The 26,831-nt window shown below is 39.2% G+C and overlaps 1 protein-coding gene across 3 annotated transcripts in view; it reads right to left on the reverse strand.

Moving 5' to 3' along the window:
• The window catches only part of PTPN4 (protein tyrosine phosphatase non-receptor type 4), a 152,297-nt gene extending 139,007 nt beyond the window's left edge, over positions 1–13,290 (reverse strand). For 2 of the 3 annotated variants that reach the window (XR_004319755.1, XM_032479295.1), the window contains exon 1: positions 12,836–13,290. The gene's annotated coding sequence lies outside the window, so the exon portion shown is untranslated. The remainder of the gene's footprint in view (positions 1–12,835) is intronic. The other variant, XM_032479296.1, reaches the window with a different exon arrangement.
• Between the last annotated feature and the right edge of the window lie 13,541 nt (positions 13,291–26,831).

Raw genomic sequence — 26,831 nt, forward strand, 5'->3', positions numbered from 1 at the left:
TGAATATATCAACAAATAAAACAAGATAAATGCTCCTGTCCTTATAGAGTTTCCATCCTATTAAGGAAAGAAAAAAATTATATAGTGTGTTATAATATAGTAAGCAGGGAATGTGAGAGCAGGGAAGCAATTTTAGATAGGGTATTTAGAAGAGGCATGACTGAGAAATTCATTTCTTGGCAGACTTGAAGTCAGAGTGAGTCATGTGGATACTTTGCCTGGAACTCGTGCCTAGAAAGGTGTTCCAGGCAGAGGGAAGAACAAGCACAGAGACTTGAAGTGGGAGCATACCAGGCCTGTTCCAGGAACAGCAAAGAGGCCAGTGTACCTTGAGAAAAGCAGGCAAGGAGAGTGGCCAGAGATGAGGTCAGAGAGAGAGCAGGAGCCACAGATCACAGAGGGTAGGGCCTTGTCCACCATGGTAAAAACCTTAGCTTTTACCCTAAGTAAGGCAGGAAGCTATTAAAGGACTTTGAGCACAGGAACACAGTCATCTCCCTTACACTATAAGTACTTTTCAACTAAGTTTTCAACTTGCAGCACTTCCTACTGATAGGTCAGATACAAGAAGCTTAGAACATGCCACAAGTATGCTACTGTGCTAACAGAGTATCAGTGAATAGCTACAATATTATAAATGGGTAAGGAAAAAACATTGACTTGATCAGATAAACGAACAAAAATTTTGAAGAGTGTTTGTAACAAGAAATGAAATTAGTGAACTGAAAAAAAAAAAAAAGCCCAACTACCATAACTAAAAAGAAATTCAAAACAAAACAAAGTACCATTTATCACCCATTCCTAGGGAAATTGGTGGTAGTAAAAATTGGTTCAGGTCTACAATCCTGTATCTGAAACCTTTGGTTTCAAAACACTTTCAGAAGTGTTTTGAATTTCATAATATTTAAATTATACTCTGATATGGCACAAATTCCTTACCTTAAGTAACATTCTTGGTTGGGTCTAGGCAACACGCTGACACCCTGTATTAATCATACTGCTATTTAAAATTTCTTTAGAAAACTTTAAGAATGTTCGCCATAAGAAGAATAAAGAATAGTAGCCTCACATCAGTACAGCTCAGCTGCCAAATTAGTTACAAAAACTTGTTTTTCAGGGCCTTAGGGATCTCAGAATTACATACAAAGAACTGTTGACCTATATGATTCTTTTGTAAGCAATTTTGCTAACACAGAAAACCATAAAAATAGCCAGATGCAAGGTGAGTCACAATATGAGAATCACCTGGGAGAACTCTTCCAAATCATAAAACCCTTCCCAATGAAGATTCCCCATTTCCCTAGTAGCTTCTGTAGTAAACCACTGTAACTGACTATAGTTTGGATTAGGCTGGAAAAGGTAAGCTGGAAATATAAATGAACCAAGTATGGAGATTTTTAAAATTCCAATGTAAATAAAACAATTTGGAAATGCTTGGAGTCTGTAAAAAAAAAAATGTTTACTTCCATGCAATAAGAAATATCTAAAAAAGAAAGACAATAACATTATTTTAAAAACTGGTATTTCCCAAAATTTAATCTCCCTGGAAAATTCATTCATTCTATTCACTCAAAGTGTAGTCCATATTAGTTAGCACCTATGACATGCAAGGCACTGTGTGTACCAGGTGATACCAGGAGTGAGGCTTGGAGAGGTAGATTGGGGCCGATCATGAGTTCAGATCTTATCTTACCAGCAAATGAAAAGGCAATAAAAAATTCTGACTAGGGGTATAAAGTGATAAGATGTACCTGTCAGATAACTCTGGCTATAGTGTAGAGGAGTGTTAAAAAGGGCAAAACCAATGACAGAATGCACTTTAAGGAGGCTATTGTAAAAGTCCAGACAAGACATGATGACCTTTTTAAAAAAATCATTCCCAAAAATTTCAGAAGTTGTGCGCAAGCTTCATATTGCCAAACTGAAGCTCTTCAAGTGGTGACAGGGCTACAACAAGGGAAATTAGGGTAAAAAGGAAAACTCAACAGAGATGATGAGAGGCAATCGAGACAGGCAATTAGAAAAAGGTATCTACAGCTTAAACTAACAGGCCATAGGCAGTGATCCAAGCAAGTTGGTCCTTAGCTGTAAAGTTCAGATAAGCAGGTGGTATACCAGCAATCAGGAAAACACATTAGGTAAACATGTCTAATTTCATGGTTCTTGATAAAGGCTTAGAGCAGATAGAGAGCTCCAGCTACAAGACTGGAGTTCAGGAATTCAAAAATAGGAAACAGAAAATAGGACAGCAGCAGAAAAGATACAGATTCTGGACTCAAATTAACCTAGTTTCAAAACCTAAATCTGATATTTTCTAGCTGTGAAAGCTTTTTGAGCTTCAGCTTCTTCATCTATAAAAAGGGGTAACACTACCTGATCCACAGGGTTGCTGGAAGAACTAAATGAAATATCATACATTAAAGCATGCAGTAGAGGTCAACAAATATCAGTTTTGTCCTTTTCTCTTTTTCTTCTAAAAAGAGAAGCTACTGAATTTTTTTCACCTAAGCTACTGAAATAAGGAAGTCTTCTGCTTGGTCACAAAGTCTGAAAGTCTTATCCATCAGAGGACTTTAGGTGAAGAAAGTAAGGCAGGTCATTAATGCAAAATGCCTCATGAGAGCAGTTCACACAGAACAGGTGAAAGAGAACAAGATACACAAGTAAAAAGGCCAAAAAGTGAAGAAGAGTAAAAGTTTAAATAATTAGAGTCAGCCTCATAGTATAACCACACAACAGAACATGTCACTTTATTTTTAAAAAGAAAGAAAAAAGTGGGGAGCTCTCTGTATATTGAAGTCAAAGGATCTCCAAGGTATATTTTAAATTAAAAAAAAAAATTACTATACAAAACATTAAAATAGTATGCTACCCTCTACATAGAAAGGTAGGGGGAAGGCAGTAATTTATATTTGTATTTTGTTTACATTTGCTTAAATACTGGTAAGATATACAAAAAACAAAAGTGGTTACCTCTAGGGAGCAGGGAAGGGAAGGACAGAGACAGAATAGTATTGAGACATCTCAATATATGTCTTTTTACATTATTTTGAAATCTGAATCAAGTAGACATACTTAACTGTCTAACAGAAGGCAAGATATACATTTAATTAATAATAAAATAAGATTAACAATGACCCCTGAATGATTCCAAAACTCACCATAAGATGGCAATCATTTGAAATGGGGGCAGGCAGCTAGCCCAGATACCTATCAAAGTCATTCAGCGCATTTCTTTGATAGTAGGTATCATTACATAGTTTCACTTACCCTTCTTTCAAATAAGCATTACAGTTTCTTTCTCTTAATCCCCCAAAATGTTACAGTATATGTAACCTTTAAAAAATATATTTTGCTTGAATCTGCCCCCTATTCCTCCATGACCTAAGAGATCTTCCTTCTTCCCATAAGACCAAGTTTCTCAGCACTGCCTAGTCTATATTCATTATTGGTCTAGTTTCCTAGTTTAGTTTCTTAGTACATCCTGCTATTGTAACTCTTCTGCTACAATGAATCTCAAACTTTAGTACACCTCAGAATAACTGCAGCAGCATTTAAGGAGATTTCCTGTGTGCTCATCTCCTCATTCCTCACTCACCCTTTAAAAAATCTATACAGTCTGAGATAAAACCAGGGGAATTGATATTTTTATTCAGTATCTCATTTGATTCTGATACAGGTGGCCTGCCTGACCACATCTGACAACCAATTAGCTAAGGTCATAAATAACTTTCCAGTCAAGATCAAAACATTTTTGTTCTTATTTCTTTCTCTCAGCAGCATTTGATACCTTCCTGAAATTCCTTCATCACCTTCTTCCACACAACTTGACGCTCCTCTCTCACCACCATTCAGTCTTCCTCACTGGCTTCTTCACTTCTGGGAGTCCTTAACCTTTAAATGATAGTGACTGGCAGCCCTGTCAGTGGCCTGCTTCCTAAATTTACACACACTTCATAAGCAGTAACAGTCACATCCGTTGCTTCAACTACCACCTATACAACCCTAAATCCTGACACTTTGAATTTCCAACTATTTTCATGAAGTCAGAGGCTATGCAGTCAGTAATGGGGGGAAGGGAAGGGGAGAGATGCTCCAACATCGTGCACATCTGAATTCAAAATATTTGTCCTCTATATACATGGTAATACATCCAAAGTCACACATCTTTCTAAATTTCGGTTTTGTTATCCTTTAAAACTGGGAATAACACCTTTCTAACAATTTTTCATTCAGATTAAATGAGGGAAATAAAGAGATTCAGTGAGTTCTCTTCCCTTCCTAGCATACCTGACAGCATGCCCTGAGGACCCCACGCCAAGGGCCTTCAAGGTAGCAGACAGGGGACTACTAGCCTGGGGTTGGGAGACTGACAATTACAAGGGGGATTGAGCAAGTAAGTAAATAGACTGAGAATAATGAGAGCCAATTTCTCACTGCTGAAGAGGGATTTAAAAATACAAGGAAGGGGAAGACCAGAAAGAACCTTGAGGTATTAGACTGGAAATGAATGTTATCAGTGTGAACATTTAAAATACATATACATAATTAGATACAGAAAGAGATTCAGATGTGTAAATATATATATATTTCCTAGTCCTGTCTGCCTTAAAAATGATGACACCCCAACAGAAATAAGCACATTAAGCATCTAAATTTTGGTCTCTAAATACCACTTCCACTAAAAGAAATCAGGATTCCTTGGAAAAATGAATGATTCCAGAGCTGGGAAAGGAAAAGTATAAAGTAGGTCCTGAATACCCTGTTGTGCCAGCAAGTAAGGAAATATTCAAAGAATGGGGACATGTTAAAAAGACAAGGGAGCCATCTTGAAGGGCTAATCTAGCCAAATCTAGGACAATTTTAGCATCAAAATAAAAATTAAAATGATAATAACAAAACCCACCGAATAAGAACAGAAAGCATGGGTACATATTGATGTAAATAAATGAAGGAATAAACAAATACATAAAAGAAAGGAAACATCTGTTTTCAGTAGAAAAATCAACTAATAAGTACAAATGGCAACCTTCACAATAGTTGTCAATCCAGGCAAGAGTCATCAGTGGACCGAAAGACTGATGGGCAGAGGTCTGATGAGGAACAGAACATCAGCAAAGTCTTAGACATCTTCCCATCCACCAATTACAAGAGGAAAGGTGATGGCTTTATAATTGAGAAACCCAGCAGACATGAACTTAACAAGGTGTTCAAGTTTAAATGTCACCAGTGGGATAAGAAGAGCACATCGTGCCTATGGTATTCCTGGCAACAATGCATTCAGTCTGCACATGAGCAACTACTGGATGCACCAAAGTTAAGGGACATCTTACAGGAAAAAAAAAAAGTTAAGGCCATAACAGATAGAGAAATATTGAGGAAATGTTCCAAACTGAAATAGACTAAAGAGACATGACAACTAAATGCATGTGTGATCCTGAATTGGATCCTGGACCAAAAGGGAAAGAAAGACACTGTTGGACAGTTGGAAAACTTTGAATGGCACCTGGGGTTTTGAAGGTAGTGTTGTATCAATGTTGATTTCCTGATCTGGGGGTTATGCCCATGTTTTGGTAAATACACACTATATTTAGGAGTGAGGGCATCAGGTCTGCAACATGCTCTGCAATGGTTCAGAAAAAGTCTAATTAGATGAGAAATGGTGCATTCTTCTGAAATGGTTAGAAGTAGACATGAAAATGAGGGACTAGAAATAAGATGATCAAGTAGTCTCATTGAAATTTGAGAATCCATTAATAGAAGAGGGAAAGAGTCAAAGATGAAGTCAAGGTTCCTTCTTTGGGCATCTGAAAGGGAAGGCCTCACTGTACCCACTACAGTGAGCCAAGTACAACAAGATGCAGGCTTATCTTTTGTATACACATAGTATATATGCAGTACAATGTTAAAAATTGGTTGAAGTTCACGTGTGGGAACAGGGGGCTTATGACAAATCTCTGTACCTTTTCCTCAATCTTGCTGTGAAACTAAAAGTGCTCTAAAAAAATAAAGTCTTACAAGAAATTTTTTTAAGTTGCAAGAACAGTTCAAGGAAAAAGAAACTGGTTGAAGGGGATTTGGGAACTCTTTGAGCTGTCCTTGCAATGGTTCTGTATGTTTGAAATTATTTCAAAATAAATAATTTAAAAAATTCAGTGAGAACTCATGACAACCCTGGAGTCTAGCAAAATGCCTGGTTCACTATAGATACTCAATAAAAATTATTTGGTCTTCCCTTTCCAGTTGCCCAAAAGAGAAATCTTAGCATCAACATCAACTCTTTTCCTCTTTCCCCTATATCAAAAGGGACCCTCAGTTCTCATCAAACTACCTAATCAGTTTTCATTTCTAGTCCTACATTCTTATCTTTACTTCCTCATTTCTGGTTCTTATCATCTCTCACCTGGACCACTGCAAGAGCATCCTAATTGGTCTCTCTGCTCCTTCTAATCTCATCTTTGCACCATCCTTATATCCTTGCATCAACATCTAGATGTCAGGAGTTACCTTTCAAAAATTACATCTAATCTTATCATTCCCTTATTGAAATACCTGTAATTGCTCCCTAATGTAAATGTGGATTTCCCAACAGGCAGACAAAACACTCTTGTGGGGCACTAGCAATGCAGGAGCACCAAAAAGATATTTCACATACACACAAAACAATGAAGTAGTAATTACTGGGGAAGGAGAAGGAGAGAGGGGAGAAAACGGGAGGATTTTGACTCCACATCCTTTATGCTTATTTTAAGGTTTGGTATTGGTTTTATTTTTAATTACATACTGGGAATGTCAGGGGATATGTGGGTACCATAAATTTTCCAGTACTAAGAGCCTCTAAAACAGTGCTTTTCCCAATGCTTTCCCCAATGTGGCACAAAAGAAAATAATTTTTAGCACACTGGGACAAGCCAAGGAAACTATTCTAGGTGAAAAGAAATCATTCTGGGGGCTCCAATATGCCCTAGTCCCATATGCTGACAGTTACCTTGTTCTCTGGCACAGTGGTAAACCACTCATGGCACACCAGTTGGGAAGCTCTACTCTAAAGGTCTTAATATGATTGCATTCATAGCCCAAACTAGGACCCTCACAAGGTTTTATCTTCTATCATAGTTAACACACATATACAAGCACACAGACTCATACACAAAATCAGACATCAACACCTATCTCATAGACAGAGACGGATCATTTCTCTAAACACACTATGCATCCTTTCATACTTGTCTTTTTGTACATGCTGTTCTCTCTACCCAGATCAATTCCAACTCATCCTCCAAGACGCTGCTCAAATGCCAATTCTCCTTTCTCCCAGATCTTATTACACTTGTCACTCTGAATTGTAATTGTCTATTGACATATTACCACCCTAGGATTTGAGCACAAGGATAAAATCATGTCTTACTTACCACTATACCAGTGATCCCCATAACAGACATTCAATTATTTTTTTAATTAAAATACAAATGAATGTTCACTGTATCATTTCTCAATAAACAAAATTTTTCAAAATACATTAACTAAAACAATGAAGTCTATTTTTAGAACCAAATCAGTATTCTTTTTTCCAAAACAAGAATACTCATTGTTCTTTAAGATTGAGATTTGGCACAGAAATATTCATACCACTGGACCATTATCCCAGTCCTAGAGTTTTAGACTGAGGAAACAAATATAAACAAGCTATAAGCACAAAGATATTCACTGCAGATTATAACAGTGGAAACTTTAGGAACAATCAAAATATTTAACATAAGATAAATGACTAAATCACCTGATTGATAAATCACCTGAATATCTAAGCAATCGTTTAAATTATATTCAGGACAATAAGAAAACAGGAAAAATGATACCAGTTACCATTTATTGACCATCTCATCTTTTTAAAGAATAATGCTAGATGCTATATAGATATAGAAAATCCTAATCCTCACATTATCCTAATTTCATAGACAAGAAAATATGAAATTATCCTAATTTCATAGACAAGAAAATGAGCATAGGGGTTACATAGTTTGCCCAAGGTTTTTTTGCTTGTTTGTTTGTTTTCTGGGGGGGGGGAGGTAATTAGGTCTGTCTGTTTGTTTGTTTGTTTGTTTGTTTGTTTTTAGAGGAGGTACTGGGGATTGAATCCAGGACCTTGTGCATATTAAGCATGCACTCTACCACTTAAGCTATATCCTCCCCCTGCCCAATGTTTTTGAGACCAGATTCCAATCCAGATCTATCTGACTCCAAAGTCTTGTCATCTTTTCCCTACATTGTACTTCCTCTACTACACAATGTTTCCAATACAGTAAACTCAAAATTGTTATCTTTTATCATACAACTTTATTTTTAAAAAATATGGACAACTGCCTGGAAGGAAACAAAAATATCTATTAGAGTGGTGATTAAGGGTGAATGCTGTTACAGTATTTATAATCTTTTTTAACTAGTAACTTACTAAAGCAGAATTGCTAAGCAATAGATAAGGCAATACTCAAAAGAAACAATCCCCACTTGTAATTTTTTTTTTACATTTTCATTAAGGACACAGAGTAGGTAACATATAAAAACTTAAGAAGGATGGACTCAATTAACTATAGCTAAACAATCATAAATTAACCCCAAGGTACTTATTACCAGGATTCAAAAGTGGATCATTATGACTGGATTAAGCAGCATTCTTCCAGAAAAAGGTGAATTTTGTGGAAGACTTAAAGAGGAGGCACATGGATTGGAGACAGGAATGTTTAACTGTATTTAACTGAAGAAACAAGGGCAGAGGGGAAAAAAAGAATGTTTTCTTTTTAAGCAAGAATGAGAAACAAGGTTAGTGAGATGAAGCTGGTGGAAAGCCTTTAAGGCCAAGCAAACAAGTTTGGAATTAATTTGACAAGCAACAGGGAACTCTAACATATTCTCAAATGGGCTGTGGCATGCTGAAATAAGATCTTTAAAGATTCAAACTCTGGTCCAAGGTAAAGTACTGTCTTTGGTTACACAATGTTTTTGCCAAACAATTGGAGAGAAAATAATCCACTATCCTTTATGTGTGCTTTATATGTAATCTTTTCAAAAAGAGAAGCTGACTAAACAAACAAAAATCTTTATATAAGAAGTCAGTATATGGGGAGGGAAGTGCTTTCAGATATAATGCTTGCAAATATTAAATGCCACTGTACATTTTAATAAGAATCATAGAACTTCAGAGCAAGAGACACTGGAGATAATCTTTTAGTGACAACCTCTTCTTCATTTTCACAAGGAACAGGCTCAAGAACTAAGTAACTTGCCTAATGTCATATATAAGCTAGTGGAAGATTCAATATCAAAACTCAGATTTTCTAGGCAGCAAGATTTAAAGTTGCACTGTCCAACATTATAGCTACTAGCAACATCTTATTTAAATTTAAACTGATTAAAATTGAACACAATTTAAATCAGTTCCTCAGGCATGACAGCCACATTTCCAGTGCTCCGTGCAACACATGGCTAACGGCTACCATATCTGACAGAGCAGAAGAAGAGTATTTCCATCATTGCAGAAAGTTTAATTGGGCAGCATGATCTAAAGAATAAGCTTCAGAGTCAGACAGACTTAGTTTGAATTCTACTTATTAGCAGTATGATCCTAGACATGTTATTTAATTTCTCTTTGTCCCCACTTGGGGGAGGGAAGGGCAAGTAGGGGATTAATAACACCTACCTCCCAAAGTGTACTTGGTGACTATGTAGGATAACATGAAAAGCCCCCTTACATTGTCTGGCACATAACAGACAATAAACACTTCCCTACTGGATCCTTTTTTCTTTCTACTCATCTGTATAACCTTGTTAAAAGATACAAACACAGTAACTCTTCCAAATTAATATCTTCCCCTCAAGATAATTCACAGTACCTAATTTTCATTCTGTTTCCACCAATTTCTTCAAATACTGCACCTCTCTTCCAGTGTTTCTACTTGGGAATAATGAAATGAATAATGAATGTGGGGGAAAATGCCTCTAATGAAATGGAGACTGTAATAAATTTCCCGTCTTGTCTCCCATCCTGTTTGAAATACTTACTGATCACGCAAAGGAAAAGAAAGAAATTACATTGCTCCTAGGTACTGTACTTCCACACCAATAAAGAAGATTCTACAATACTTGTACACTATATTCCTTCTCACCATCTGTGCTACTAATTGAATATTAAATGAAGAAATAACACCTTCCTCCTCCAGTACTTTTCTGGCAAACAATAAAAAGGATTTCCAGAATGCTAAACTAATCTTCAAGGCTTCACAGCTTAATCTAGTAAACTGACAAATTTGACAAATTTAGACTATAGCATATAAAAAAACTTCCAAATATGCATGTTACTATTCAGAAAAACAACAAAATTCAACTGAGTTTGTAAATTGTGTATTTCTGCCAGTACTAAACTTTATTCAGCCACAAAGTCACATACACTCGCCATTTCTAGTGAAGTCACCAATTTTAAATTCTCAATAACTAACAAAGAATGAAAGCAGAACTTTTAAACATATGTCTTTAAACATCCACCAAACAAGATTTATACATATTTTTAAAGCTTTCTTGTTTAAAACTGATCATATTAACTTTCAGAGAGGTGGAAAGACAGTCCTCTCAATGACAGTTAATAACAGTGTGTCCCTAAAATTATCTGGTATACTTATTTTGTTCCCTAAAGATAATTTACTCAAAAACATGACCACTAACCTCAAAGAGTTCAACATAAGTCATAAATAAATACTAAATAGATAGCACTGCACACGGTTACTGTCACACTACAAGTTAATCATGTTTAACAGACAAAGCTAAAATACTTCGAATAAACAAATCAGAGTTTAATAAGTCTATGGGGGTCACATAAGTAAAAAACAAACAAACAAACAACCAAAAAAAGCAATGTAAAAAGTTTTTATTACTATCCTACATAAAGTACTTGATACATTAAATAAAGGCTTCTATGCCTGAACTGATGAAATCTAATTGTGAGTCTATAATTTTTTAAAGTCCTTCAATAATAATGAAGTGTATATTGGTCAAAGCAGAATAGTTCAAATGAATTTTCCTGAGGCTGCATTCTAAGTACATCTGACCCAGAAAGTATTTTTAGCAAGCGTGTTCAATCAATGCTGGTTTTATGCTAGCCTAAATTAGAAATTGAGTGTCACAAATTTAAAGTAACAAAGTTACTAAGGACATTTTAAAAGATATTCAACTAGGAAATAAGAAGAAAAACATCCACAAATTTTAAACAATTCAGTACCCACAGCCCAGAATCTAAACAGGTTAGAAAACAAGAAATAAGAAAGTCACATCCTCATCCATTAGTACTTTTGAGGAATCTGTGATTTTCTTACTTAAACTTTATCCTACTCAATTAATATTAATAAAAGTAGGAAACAATGATGGCTCTTTGTGCTTCCAAAATCTCTTGCCAAATGTTTAAAACAGATTAGCTAAATCACAAATATTCCTATGTACAAAAAAGACCATGTTTACTTCTTATAAACTACTCAAGATCATGATATTGTTGGACCATGCACATGTTTCAATGAAAAATGGTAACAAAGATACGTGTGCCATTAAAAAAGAAAAGCAAGAGAGAGAGATTGAGAGACATAAAAATAGCTTTTGTGGTAATTGGAGCATAAATTTATTTTGACAAAAAATAGTGGGGTCCACGAAATGACTGCACTCTTTTACTGAGTTAGTAAATAAGTTCTGTACAATAAACAAACTTGCTTTCAAAGTCTTTAAAAAAAAAAACAAACTATAGGATGAATTTGTCAAATTCAAGATTTAACTGATACAGTATCTAGCTCTATTCCATTAAATGTAGTTTGGGCTCTGAATAATTTATTTTAAGGTCCTCTCCTATCTCTTTAAAAAGTGAAAAATATTTTTTTCATCTCTGACACGTTAAGGTTCAAAAATCAGGGTAAAAAATGCCCTGGCTCTACTGTTCCACCGTCTTCTTTTCACCCAAGTCATCTTTCACAAATCGGATACTTTCTTTCTCCACTTTCTCTTTAAAACATGTTTTAAACTGTATTGTTTCAAATTGGGCCCACTATCTGGTCACATAAACCTAATGCTACTCCAATCTCCGATTCTAAAAACAGTTGGTATACTGCAGACAAACAGGTTCTCCTAGAACAAGCGCTTAAAAATCCTACAAATCGTCCTTGTCCATGGTGGTGTTCCCATTGCCTCCCAGACATAAAGTGTCCCATTCTAAGTTTCGCAGAACCATCCATACAGATATGTGTGCAACGGTAAACCGCTCATTTTAGGGGAACCCTGGGAAATGCATCCGTACGTCTACTTAGCTACAGCTCAACTTTTTTTTTTTTTTTTTGGCCCAACTACAGATTCCTAAATCCAAGTATACACGGGCAGAATCATACTAGGCTTAAAACTTCAATGGTAGGGACAGTATACCCATGCAGCATGTAGGAAGCGCTCATACGAGCCAATTAAAAAAAAGAAAGAAAGAAAGAAAGAAGGAATCCTACCAGCAGTGGAAAAATCAGAAGATTCTAAAACCTCACCTAGAGTTTAGGGCCGTGGAACATTCCATCTCCGCACCTATTCTATCCCTTCTCCCTTCGATCACCCGTAACAGATTCTAAACCCCCCCGGACCTCGGAAAGCAAGAGGTCCCGCGAAGAAAAGGAAGAGAAAAAAAAAAAGCATCATTTTTTCCCCTTCCTTTGAAATCAACCCTGTACCTATGGCTTGCCCTACCTGGCTCGCCTCCCACGAGCCCCAGGTAACAGCCTCGCGGACTATGCAGGGCCGAGAGGCCGGCGGGGACCCGAGAGCCTCTTACCTTCGTATCACAGCCGCGTCCTCTCGGCTGGAGAAGAAAAGCCTCGAGGCCCGGGCGCGCCGGGGAGAAGCGCGTCGGCCGCGCCGCTCCCGGGGGCTCCCTCAGCGCCCCTCCAGCAGCCGCCGCCGCAGCGGCCGCGCCACGGCCCGGAGCCGCCAGCACCACCTCATACTGCGGGGCTGCCGCGGGCCGGCGCCGCCGGGAAGGCGGGAGGGAGGCGGGCAGCCGGCGCGCTCTCCCACCTCCCTGCGGGGATGAGATAATCCACACCCCCAAAAAGTGCCGTGGGGGAGGGGGACACCGGAACGGGGGGCCCGGACCCAAACCTCCGACCCTTTGGCCAAAGCCAAGCCTCTCCCCTGCCCGACTCAAGCCTGGAATGCAATCCCTGGGGACCCAGGAGTCCTGAGAACAATGTAGGGGGGCCGCGAGGAGCGGAAAAGCGCGATGCGCGGCGTGAGCGGGCGGGTAATCCTGGGTAGCGTTTGTGTGTGAGAGTGCAATAGGAGCTCAATCCCTCCTCCTCCTCCTCCTCCTCCGTCTCCTCCTCCTCCTCCCTCAAGCACACCCCGTCTCCCAGGCCACAGCATAGCAACCGAACATGGCGGCTGCGCAGACGCCGCCACTCGGCGGCCAGGAGCGACGGCGGCAGCAACAGGAGGCGATCTCGCGAGAGGCGAGGCCAAGCCCCCTTCCTCGCTAGCGCAGGCTGGAAGAGGTTGCACCAGCCAGAGCGCAGGGAGACACGCAGGTGCGAGGGAGGCCGGACCTGGGTAGGTTGGCAGAGGGGCTGGGAGGAGGGGCGGAGCGCTATGGCTCCACCCCATGGCTCCGCAGCGATTGGTTATTTAAACCACGACCCCCTTGCTGGACCTACTGACCTAAGCGACCAGACAGAGGGGCGAAAACCTAAGTTTTAAAAAGGAAAACCAGACGTCTTGGTCCCAGGTTGTCCCAACTTCAATACTAAAAGAGAGTATAGGTTTTAGGATGCAATTTTGAATCATTTCCTCTCCTAAATATAGACTCTGAAACAAAGAACAAACAACGTTCATTTATAGAACAAACGTTTGGGTGCCTCTGTGTGCCCGGAACGGTGTGCTTTTAAAAACTGAATAAATTCATTCTAACCATGCATACGAATTGGGTGTTACCGCGCCAGGGTTATTAGCCAGGTGTATTCTAATATCTTACTGATAGTACAAACTTACTGGCGATGAGATAGATGCCTACGGGCTGGGCGCTAGCTGAAATGATGGGAGGAGGAATTTGGGGACTGTCACACTTCCTTTTTGCATTCATTTTTGTCAGAGTCCTTTCCTGTCGTCTGGCACCTTTTTGCTCTTCCTTGTTCTTAGCTTCAGCACTCCACCAGAGCCGGCCCTCATAAAACGTTCTTTCAAAAATCACTTTCCCTCCAAGCCGACAAAATGCCTATTTACTAATCAAGGATGGGTTTTGCAAGATGAAACCTTGCAAATTTGTACAAATTTGTGAAAGACAGCAATTCCCTCCCTCGCACCCCCGCTCAGTTTTTTCATTTTTAAAAAGACAACCCGTCAGTCCATATTTTTCTGCTTTACCTCTTCTACTTACTTTTCTGCTAAGAGCTTAATTCCAGCCAGTGCTCATTCATCCTTCCCTGACAAGCTTTCCTTCCTCTACTTCTCCATTTTCTGTGCCTTCATTCATACTATTCCCTCTACTGAAATGCTCTTCACTTCATCTCCGCCTATCAACATTCAATCCAACCACCGATTTCTTCTTCCTTAGACATTGATACCTCTACGTTCACTTATCACAGCGTATATTTTACTCATCACAATGTGTATTTTATTATATGATACTTGTTCCTGTGTAGGTCTTACCACCACTCCTACATGATAAGCTACTCCAGGGCAGGGATCTTGTCTTAGTCATTTTTGTGTCACTTAAAATACCTGATGACAATGACATTGCCTGGTGTCAAAAAAAAAAAAAAAAGGTTATTGAAAGAATGAAATGCTTAAATCTTAACTAACTGGTGGGATTTCAGGAAGGTACTTGAGACAGAGCAGGCTCTCACTCAGCTTCAAATCTGGTAAATTGCTGCCTCTGAGTGATACTAGTCTGGTCTAAATCTGCCCTTGTTGATGCCCTGTAAAGCCTTGTAACTAGTCCCCTGACTAATCTTCCTGTCTCCAGACCTACCCGCTTAGCCCATTCTTCCTACCCTCATCCTAAACCAAGGTCATCTTTTATACAAATAGAAATTTCACTTGTAATATAATGACAGCTGGAGTCTCAACATTGGAGGGGGACCCCCTTTGTTTTAGGAAACTCCACAGGGTGAGTCCTTCGGGTAAACAGATGTAAGCCTCATATATATCTATTATTCTTTAGGAAAACTGTGAAGTTTTTTTTTTTAAATGAGAGAGAATTCACATACCATAGCGTTTTTTAGTATATTTGCAAAGTTGTGTAGCCATCACCACTACTTAATTCCAGAACATTTTCATCACCCCAAAAATGAAATCCCGTACTCATTAGCACTCTCCTTTCCCTCCACCCCCTAACTCCTGGCAACCACTAATCTACTTTCTTTCTCTATGGATTTGCCTACTCTGGGCATTTCATATAAATGTCATCGTACCTACTGCAAATTCTCTATGAACATGTGTACATTTTTGCTTTTATTTACATTATAATCTTAAAAAATCAATATATGCCTATTCTGGATCATTTGGATGACCACCTTGTGACCAAACACTGCCACTTGACTTTGTATTTGGCACCAAGAACTATAAGTTTAATTTTCTCGGGCTAATGGGAAAAAAAAAATAGAATACCTCTTGTAGAGATGACAGCATTCTAGCCAGGTGAAGGTTAAGCATCCTCATGGCACACTGTACAAAAGTTTCACAAAAATTCAAATGGAGAAGTATATCGGGATAATTAAGTCCATTAAAAGCGTGCTTTAAAAAGCCTGTACCATAGCAGAGAGTTCCATATTCTCATCACAGGGGGAAATTTAATTTCAGCAAAACAGCATCATCTACATTACGTACCTAACATGAATTGAATTTTTAATTTTGTTAACTTCATATGCAAAATTATTTTAGTTTTATAGATGTAGAACTGATGTGAGAATAAGGACTTTATACTTAGTCTTATGTTTACACATAATTAAGAAAGAATCTAAATAATTTAACATTACATTAATTGAGAGTTAGCAAGATTTTTTTTTTTTCATTTAAAAGTGGTCTCAAACATTACTCGGTATTGGCAGACACTGCTTCTGACTGTGATTTTTTTCCCCTTGTCTGTGCCTGCCCTTGGCTGTGCTTGGGGAGAATAAGAGCAAGGGTTGTGTCCACACTTGGAGGGTATTGGCAGAGAAGGACTGGCCTTGCATTGTTTAATTGACTCCCAACCCTGGGTAGCTATAGCAGGAAAGGAATAGGCCTTTGTTCTAGCTTGTGCAGCCAAGCCAGACTGCCTGAGCTTTGGCAGTGACCTCTGGCAGCCGTAAGGCAGCAGAGAAGGAACTTTCATCAGGCATTGTGGCCAACTGACCAGCCACCGCCCTTCTCCCCCGCCCCCTCATCAGCAACTTGGGAGGACCCCTTTGGAGGAAGTGATAAGCCCTTGGATCACTAGGGATACATAAGGAGGAGAACTCCAAGGGAAAACTGGACTCAGCTTGCTGGGTGGTACTCAGAGTGGTATGAATTTTAACACTGAAAAACTAGTGATTTAAAGTGACTTGATTTTGTTGCCTAAGCTGGTGAGTGGGACGTACAAGGTACACAGGCTTTCAAATACCTGATCTCTGACATGTGACCTTAATTAGACATTTGTATGCCTTAGCTGGATAATTAAGTGGGAATTTCATCTTTTCACCTGTCTGGAATCTTCAGGCATAACTTAAAGCAAAGCAAAACAAAACAAATTTAGATTTAAACCTTTAAAGAAGTGTCATACATTTTCCCAAGAAATTTAGAATTGTATGGCTTGGGCTTCCTTTAAGCTGCTTTGAATATGTTTTTATTTTATTTTATTTTTTTAATTGAAGTATAGTCAGTTTACAATGTTGTGTCAATTTCTGGTGTACAGCATAATAGTTCAGTCATTCATATACATACATGTATTCATTTTCATATTCTTTTTCATTATAGGTTACTATAAGATATTGAATATAATTCCCTGTGCTATACAGTAGAAACTTGTTATTTATAAATATACTTTTTAAAAATATATATTTATTTTTTAAAATTACATAACGTGTATCTCTGAGGCAGGTGGCCCAGACTGGTCACCCTGTCAACAGGGCCCTCTTCCCCTTTACTTGCCCACAATTCTTTCTTTTTCTTTTTTCCTTTCTTCACTCCTTTCTGCCTCCCTCCCTACGTCCCTCCGTCTCCCTCTGTCTTTCCCTTTCTTCCTTCCTTTTTTCCTTCCTTCTTTCTCTCTCCCTCCCCCTCTCTTTCTTTTCTTTCCTTCCTTCCTTCCTTTCTGTAGCAGTAGAAGACCCAACTTAGCAATCCCTAGGATCAAGAACTATACAGAAAAATGTAAAATTTTTTAAATCAAACACTTCCTCCTATTTCCAGTTCCACTCTCCAAAGTCAAGCACTATTAACAGTTTCTTCAGTGTATACTTCCAGAATTTTCTCTGTATCTGTAAGCTTAGTCTATATCTTTATCTTTCTGCGTACAATCAGTATGTTTTCCATGCATACTATATTCCACTTACAAATGTCCTTAATAGGACATAAGGATATATGTCATTCTTTCTAAGGGCTGTATCTTTCTAAGAAGTGTATTTAATCTTCTCTAATAAATGGGCATTTTAGGCCATTTCTAGTTCTCTGCTATGGCATACCATGCTGTAAAGAACATTTTCATCACAAAGCATTGTATATTAAATAAGCATTTATTTGAGATAAGTTTTTGGAAATACAATTGCTGGTGTGAGGGGTATGGGCATGTTTAATTTTGATAATGTTACAGACTTGATTACCAATTGCTCCCACAGACTATGTATGAGTTACTGTTATCCACCTCTTCTTTATCATTTCTAGGTTTTGTATATTCCTCAATCCGAAATAAGCAATGACAACAAAAGTAAAAAACTTATTTTCTTCTAGAGTCTTTTTTAATACTTAACTCAATGACTCATCTGGAAATAATTCTGGTGTGAGGAAATAGGGATCCTGCTTAATTTTTTTAAAATAGTTTTCCAGTTGTCCCAATATCACTTTATTGAATAATCCATTGCTTGCGCGCCGCGCGCGCACACACACACACACACACACACACACACACACACACAATTGGTTGGTAAATTTCTTTTTTCAAATATTAAATTCTTAATTTTGATTCGGGAATTTCTTAGTTTACTCCACAGAACTAGCCATTCCATCTCTGTATTTGTTTTCTATTGATGCTATAACAAGTTACCCTAACTTTAGTGGCTTAGAACAACACAGAATTAGTATATTATAAATCTGGGTATGAGTCCGAAATGGATCGACAGGCTGTGTGCCTCTGGAGGGTCTAGGGGAGACTCTCTTTCCTTGTCTTTTCCAGCTTCTATAAGCTACGTGGCCCCTTCGTCCATTTTCAGACACAGCAGCCCAGCATCTTCAAGTCTCTATGTCTTATTACCTTCTCTGTCTTTTTTGACCCTCTTGCCTGCCTCTTATAGAGACCCTTGTAAGATCACACTGGGTCCACCCACGTAATACAGAACAATCTCCTCATCTCAAGATTCTTAATTTAATCACATCTGCAGAGTCTCTTTTGCCATGCAAGCTAACATATTCACATAATCACCCTGTGCATGAGGGTGTGAACATCTTTGGAAGCCATTACTCCATATGCCACAGTATCTCATCCCAAGCTTTTAAGCTGTTAGACTATCTAATAAGTTATAGTATCTGAGAGAGTTAATTTCTCATTGTGACTTTTTGCCAAGATAAACTTATTTTACTTATATGAATTTTAAATATATGAACCCCAGATCGTGATAAAAATATTAAATTACATCAATAGTATATAGTGTGCGCTTAATGTAGGATCTATATATTATCTGAAAGAAATATTATTTGTAGATATAGGTGAATATAGTATGTATATTTAAGTACATTTTTAAGACACTGATCAAACATATTATAAGCCACTTAACCTGTATCTGTCTTCCTAATATAAATATTAATGCAAATTAGTCCTCATAGTTTTCATTTGTTTAAAAACACATGTATTGCTCATGTACTATTTGCTAGGCACTGGGAATACAGGTAAGAGTTGGCCTCTGCCCTCCAGGAAAGAATTTTTCATTCTTAGGTTGTAACTTTTATAGAGAATTGTGAAATCAACCTGGTGGATCACAACTAGTAAACTGCAAAAAGAAATGAACTAGAATAGACCAGAACACACCAGAGTGCATCACACAAAGTGAAGGTAAACACAGGACTGTGAACCTTTAACTTTAGTTATATGTTTGTGTGCCTGTGTATTTCGATGTGAAATGTCTCTCTTACATTGGGTGTGGTGGCCAAAGAAGTTTGAGAGCATCTGGTCAGAGGGAGAATAATAAGTACATAAACAATACAAATTAGTATGAGAAGCACTTTCCTAGATTAAACTCCATGAGGGCAGGAACCGAGGCTGTGTCCCTCACTCAACATTGTTTTATCACATCTGGACCTAATGTCTGGTATGCAGTCAGCCCTGTTATTATTCTCGAGTAAACGAATGAATAAGGTGGGCCTAGGATGCCAGGGAAAGCTGTGAAAGGAGGTCAAATACTGGCACGTTTGTGCATTAGGTTTGTGTGGTTTCCACTGAGAGCTGTGGACTTGCGGGGACAGGAGAGGGAAATGATCTGACACAGAATTGAAGGCAGGGCAGAGCCTATGAGGGGGAAGCCTGAGGGACCTTGAGTGACATCTAGTGGCTTCTTTGACCAAATGAGAGATACCAACCTCAGGGATCTCCCATTAGATGGGTTATTATTGGATAAGCTATTTGCTTCAAGGGGGGAAAAAAAAAGAGCTCCATTCCTGCCTAGTGTCTAAGTGTTCCTTTGTTTGTAGATGAATATGTGGATGTATCAGTCTGTGCTCTTTTTCATGTGTTGGCTTTGTCCCAAGGGGCTTTCATATCCTGTTAGAAAATCTTGATTCCTCTTTGTGCCTTTGTAGCCTGTTACTCAGCACCTGGTATAGCATTTTCAGGTGCGCTTCAGGTGTGGAATAAACACCTGCTGTTGGCTGGCTGACATGTTTTAGTCATTCGTTCAACCCGTGGTCATTAATTGGATATGCTGACATTAAGAGTTTTCATCCCTGGCCACACAGTAGAAAACACCAAAGGCGTTTTTAATAAATGTAGAAGCCTTTACCCCAGCCTAACCCCAACTCCATTCTCATTTAATTGATCAGGGCGGATCCCAGGCGTCTCTTAGAGAGATGGATATAGATTTTTTTTCAGCTCCCAAAGTGATTCTACTGTGCAGCAGGGTTGAGACCCACAGCTCCCTTTTGGTCAGGCACCAAATGTAAGAAAGCGTCAGCATTAAACGGGCGTCCCTGCCTCCTAGGTCAGCGCTCCTCAAACTGCCTGGGGTGAAGGACCAGACTTCATGGACCCACATTTTTATAAAATTTAAATAAAAATAAATTACTAGAAAATTAAATGAGAAGACAAAAGCATATAATAAAATCCAAGCCCTGATTGTTTATTAGATTCAACAGAAATTAATTTCTCTGAAAGGTTCTAACTGCCTAATCTGAATGTCTGTACTTACTGTGAACTGGTGACAAAGCTCTTTGAGGGTGGCACTTTGAGTCACACTTCTCTAGGTTATACTTTAGATGGAGGTGGGGCATTAGAAGACGAAAGGAGATGCCAAATACACCAGGAGCGGTAGTAACAGGACACACAGGTTGTACTTGTTGTGTCTGAGCAGGAAGCCTGCTGACCCCTCAGGCAGAAGGGCCTTGTGGGGCCACCAGGGCTGAGGGCTCAGTCCTCGGCTCCCCAGAGCCAAACTTTGATCTTATCAGAACACCCACATGATTAGGCACTTGGCACTATCCATGCACTAAAATTAAAAAAAAAAAAAAAAAAGATTATAAAGCAGTCACTCTCAGGGGCGAGGGTATAGCTCAGTGGTAGAGTGCATGCTTAGTATGCATAAGGTCCTGGGTTCAATCCGCAGGACCTCCATTAAATAAAACAAAATTTTAAAATAACTCTAATTACCTCCCTCCCAACCCCTCACCCCCCAAAAAGCAATCACTCTCTTTTTAAAGCAAATATGCCTTTCTAGGGACCAGATACTGATGTTTGCTATCAGGATACCCTCTTTCCAGTATGAAGGTCCTCAGGCATGAGAAGATCATTTAGGGAGCAGAGAGTGAAGCTCTCCCCACCCTGCAATAAAGCACCCCTCTCTGGTGATGCAATACTCATTCCGACTGCATGCAGGTGTCTCTCTCTTGGACACTGCTTCATAAACACGGACAGACTTGGACAGCCTGTCACACTTCTAGGAGGCACCTGTGTCCTTCACCACCTCAAGCAGGCAAGTTCAATATACCAGAAATTTACCACCTTCTCTGGTTTTAAACCACTTCTGAGGATATCCTAACTCACCTTGGTTGGACTTGAGTGATCCCTGGTTTTCACTGGCAGTATATTTGTCAACTGTTCCCAGCACATGTTCCATCCACATATGACTCATCTGTCATAAGCCGATTACTCCTCCTCACCTCATTATATGCCGTCTTTTCCTTCTGCCTATAATGCCCTGCCATCCCTTTCTCTGCCAAACTCTTACTCATGTTTTGGATTTCAGCTCCCAGGTTGGTGGCCACCGAGAAACCTTCCTTTATCTTTTCCTCACCCACGACTCAACTCTACGCCCCCAGGAGAGAAGATGGCTCATGATGCAACAACTGGCCAGTTCCTCTCTTTTTCCCAGTTGACTTGCAGACTTCTTAGAACAGTGATCCTGGCTTTCATTTCCTCTTGGGTCCCCATAAGCCATACATAGTAGAGACTCCCCCAAAATGTTTGGTTAAATAAACCCATTTTCTATTTCCATTCTCAGATCGTGATGTTATGGCAAAAGGCAGGAGGAGATAAGGTTAATTTCTAATCCTATGAAGGCTTGGTGGTGGGGATGGCAATTGTTCCTTGAAAGTCAAGGTAAAGAATATGAACCTTAACTGGTAGATGATGCAGGGGCTAAGGAGAGAAGTATCATGCTACAATCAGTGACTTAGGAAAAACTGATTTCCATGCGATTGAGGCAGGGGAGATTAGATTTGGGCCAAGATTGAACTTGGAAGACTAATTAAAACAGTGATGATATCTCCCCGTGAGGCACATCTCAGGTGATTCTGAGATGCAGTATCAGGGCTGGCTGTCACCCTCCCCTCACCCGATTCTGATGTGTCACCCACAACTTTCCCAGGGCCCATCCCTGGTTAATAATCATGGCCACGGAGAACTTTGCTGTTGAGGGGAGTCTGTCCTATGCCTGAGGTGCAAGGGGAAGAAAATTCAAAAGTCTGTTTTAACAATCCAGATGTGAAATACTGGAATCCTGATGTATGACTGTTACATATTTAACCAGTTCAAATAATGAGTTCAATTTTATATCTGAACTTTTGTTGGAAGAGAAAAAAAACTTCTAATGGAAGATAACAAATGGTCATCTTAAAAGCTCACTTCTAGTCACCTATATTTGTGTTAATTTCTAATAAGGGCAGCTAGCCCCTGGACTGGTTCTATTGTATGTCAGTGATCTTTTTACTGAATGTTTAATAAATAGCACAGTATGTTACTAGTGGTCTAATAATTTTCATTGGAGAAACTATCCACATTGTTCTTATAGGCACTCAGCAAGTTAAACATTTTCTTCCTTCAATCTCAGCATCTAGTAATATATTAAACCACAAATTAAAGTCATGCTTCATTCTCTTTAGGTTGAACTTTCTCAGAAATGAAAAACGCTGTCACCGTGAGTGGAACAATTTTCTTTTTTAACCAAAATCAATCGATTACAAAATCTCATAATTGCCAATCCAGGTTTTCCACTTAGAGTTACAAATTTCTTTAGATTCTGCTAATAATAATTGTTGCTCTGAGGATTATCAAAGCCACACAATCTAGAACACTCTCCTTCCTAGCTGGGCATCAGGTTTAAGAGATACAGAAGGACAGAGACAGATGGAGGGCAGGGCAAGCTTTAAACTTGAGGCTTAAATTTTTGTGCATCATCCCTTCTTTTGAATGTCAGTCTAATGGAGCAGTCCAAACAGGTCTGTGTATATTCCTTAAACGCAGGCTTAAGTGTCCCTGGTGTGCAGAAAAGACACCATGGTGAAGAAGAAACTCACGTGTAAAGGGAATTTTCAATTAGAGGAACTTAGAAATTCTGATGAACCCTAAGGACTTAATCCAATAGGAATTTGCGGGCTATTAAAATCAAATTTAGATTTAAATGAAAGAATTTGGAAATGGGCAAAAGAGATACAGAATATTTGACAAGTCAATCAGAGAATATCACTTTCCTTTATTTGGCTTCCGGAAGAGCATCAGTGGTTTCAGCCTGGGTCTGATGTGAGAAGCAGAGTGCGAAGAAAAGTTTGCAGGCATTTTCTACTTACAGTGATTCATTTCTTGAGAATGGAGGGAAACTTACTCCAAAAGCCAAGCTGAGGGAGGCAAGGGCAGTATAGCTCAGTGGGAGAGCATATGCTTAGCATGCTCCATTTAAAAAAATAAAAATTAATTTTTAAAAATAAATAAAAGCCATGTTGGGCATGAAGGAGATGGGAAGACCACCACGGTGAGGAAGGGGGCAGAACAAGAATTCTCACAGATCAGAAATACCCTACAGAGTCAAGAGTTTCTGTGTTCCTAACAGAGCCTACCTGCTGAAACTGACACACATCCTTAGATAAATGCACACTTAAATAAAGGATACTGAGTTGAATTGTCAAGAGTCCCTCACCCCCACCCCAGGACCTAAAAAATAACCAACCTCAATGCCTAATAATAAGGGATAGGTTAATTTAGGATCATCCATGAACATGTAGAATATATTTCAAACATTAAAAATTGTGTTTATAAAAATAAGTTTTATTGACATGGAAAAATGCTCAGTTAAAAAAAAAAGAAAAATGCTCAGTATGTAATATTGGAAAAAACAGGATGTAAAATTAATATATGTAGTATAAGCTCTGCTGAAAAAAAAGTGACATGCATGGGGAAGGGTGAATAGATGGAGTACAGAGCTGTTGTAGAGCAGTGAAGCTACTCTGTATGATACTGGAATTGTAGATACATGGCATTACACATTTGTTAAAACCCAGAGAATATACTGCACAAAGAGGAATCCCTCAGGTAAGCTTGGACTTTAATTAATAATACTGTATCAATATCAGCTCATCAATTGTAACAGATGTATCCGCAGTAATGCATGGTGTTAATAATAGGGGAAGTGGAGTGGAGGAGAGAGAAGGTGTGTGGGAACTCTCTGTACTTTCTGCTCAATTTTTCTGTAAACCGAAAACTGCTGTAGAGAAAAAAGTCTATTCATTTAAAACAATACTCCCATGGGAAAAAGACTGGAAAGAAATACAATAAGATATCAGTGAGGCTGTGTAATCCTATAAGATAGTGATTAATTAAGTACTCAGGTTATAGACTCAGATTGCTGATTGAACTCTGTCTCCTCAATTTACTGCTTGGGCAGGTTACTTCAACTCTGTGTTTTAGTATAATGGGGATTATCATGTCACTTACCACATAAGTTTTGTTGTGAGCATTAAATTAGTTAAAACACCTGTTAAACAATGCTTAGAACATAGTATTATCATCTTTGGAGGGGTGGAATTATGGTGATTTGAATTAACTAATCAACATTTACTAATGTTTCTCCAGTAGATGTATATTATTATGATATTTACGGGAAACTATGTATGTGTATGTTATGTTATATTTCTAGAAAAGTATGTTTCTGTATTTTGTATTCGTTCTCTATTGTTGCTTGACATAAAACAACATTTATTATTTCACAACTTCTATGGGTCAGGAATCCGAAAGTAAGCTGCTGTCATGCGAAGCTGAAGGCTCTAGGGGAGCTGGCGGGTCCATTTCCAGGCGGCTCAGTCACGTGGCTGGCTGGTTGGTGTGGGCTGTGGGCTGTGGGCGGGAGGCCTCAGTTCCTTGGCACGTGCAATTCTCTGCAGTGCTACCTGAGCATCTTCACGACACGAGGACTGGCTTTCCCCTAAATGAGTGATCTCAGAGACAGCCATCCAGAAGCCTCCGTGGTTTTTGTGGTCTAGCCTTGGAAGTCACTCACCATCCTTTCTGCAATATCCTGTTGGTTGTGCAGGCCAGCCCTGTGTAAGGGGTGTAGGAGGGAACCACACCTGGGTGTAAACATCAAGAGGTGAGCATTGGAGACCATCTTGGAAGCTGGCTACCGCGCACATGTATATGTGTATGTCTATATATGTATATGTGTATGTCTATATGTGTCTGTGTATGTGTGTTGTGAGCGTGTGTGTGTGTGTTTTCCTGCCAGCTGAAGTATCACCCTAGTGTCCCTGCATGCACATTCTTGCCTTGTTTATTCTACTGAAGCTACTCCTGGCTCTCAACTCCTTTTTGGCTGCCTGTTACTTGATCTTAGCAAGCTCTTTCTTCCTTTTGTTTCCCTCCCTTCCTTCCTTCCTTCCTTCCTTCCTTCCATCCTTCCTTCCTTCCTTCCTTCCTTCCATCCATCCTTCCTTCCTTCCTTCCTTCCTTCCTTCCTTCCTTCCTTCCTTCCTTCCTTCCCTCTTTACCTCCACCCTCCCGTATTTCAAGAGATACCTACTGTGTACCCACTACTTACTCTTAAGTACTGATGAATTACCTCTGTCCACCCCCTCTGACCTATACTCCTCTCCTGCTCCCTGCCCTCCTTTGGGGTCCCCAACACCAGACTCTACGCACCTGACTAGCTCAGATTTCACAAGAGATTTTAAAGCTTCCATCTCCAGAAATGCCTGTTTCAAGACGCCCCAAACTCTGATCCCTATCCCACTCTCTTCCCCATCACCAAATCGAACCCCCTTCTGTGCTGGCCTGCACAGCCCCAGGAAAGTCTGGACTCTCTGAAGATCCCTTGCCATGCTAATACATCAGTCCTCCTTGTCCCAGTAAAAAAGCAGCTGAGTCTTATGTGGTGTGCAGCATAATAGCTGGGAAATCAAGAGGTAAACACCCAAAACAGCTCAAGAGGGACCAATTAGCTTCTTGAACATTGAACATAGACCAAAGAGCCTAATATTTTACCCTGAGGTTTTGATTCCCCTATAACTGTAAACCTCTGAAGATTCATAAAACCTTAGCTTGGACAGTTTACCACAGTCATTAACAATAGACCACTAATAAATACATGGTCTGTAAGTCACTTAAGGGCTCACAAAAAGGAACAACTGAGACCTACAATTCAGCTTCAGCGGCCTTCTCGCCCAGCAGTTGGGCTCCTAAGAGACCTAATGCATAGGTAGAGGAGAAGCAAAAATAAAAAGAAGCCAAGAGAGGCTGAGATGGTCCCCTCTGTGCTCCTTTGGCCTCATATATCTACCCTTTTATAGTAGTTATTACACTATATTGCAATTGTCAGCAAATTTGTCCCTTTCCCAATTAGGCTGGCAGCAACTTGTTGATGGAGAAAACAGTTTGGACATTGCTGATATCCAAGCATGCTCAGTACACAGAGTTGTCAGTCCTGGGAAGGTGTCCCCCGGTCTGCTGGGGTTTTTTTGTTTGTTTTTTGTTTTTTAATTTGGGGGTAGTGTGTATGATTGTTGTTTTGGTGGGGTGAGGAAGGAAAGAGTAGATTGATGCTGCTTTTAAAGTGTTTGAAACCACTGATGTAGATATTGTCTTAGGTTTCTTCTAGACTTAACTCTTAGAATCTGCAAGGGGAAGATAGAGC

The sequence above is a fragment of the Camelus ferus genome, chromosome 5 (genome assembly GCF_009834535.1).
Source record: "Camelus ferus isolate YT-003-E chromosome 5, BCGSAC_Cfer_1.0, whole genome shotgun sequence".
Classification (NCBI taxonomy): domain Eukaryota; kingdom Metazoa; phylum Chordata; class Mammalia; order Artiodactyla; family Camelidae; genus Camelus; species Camelus ferus.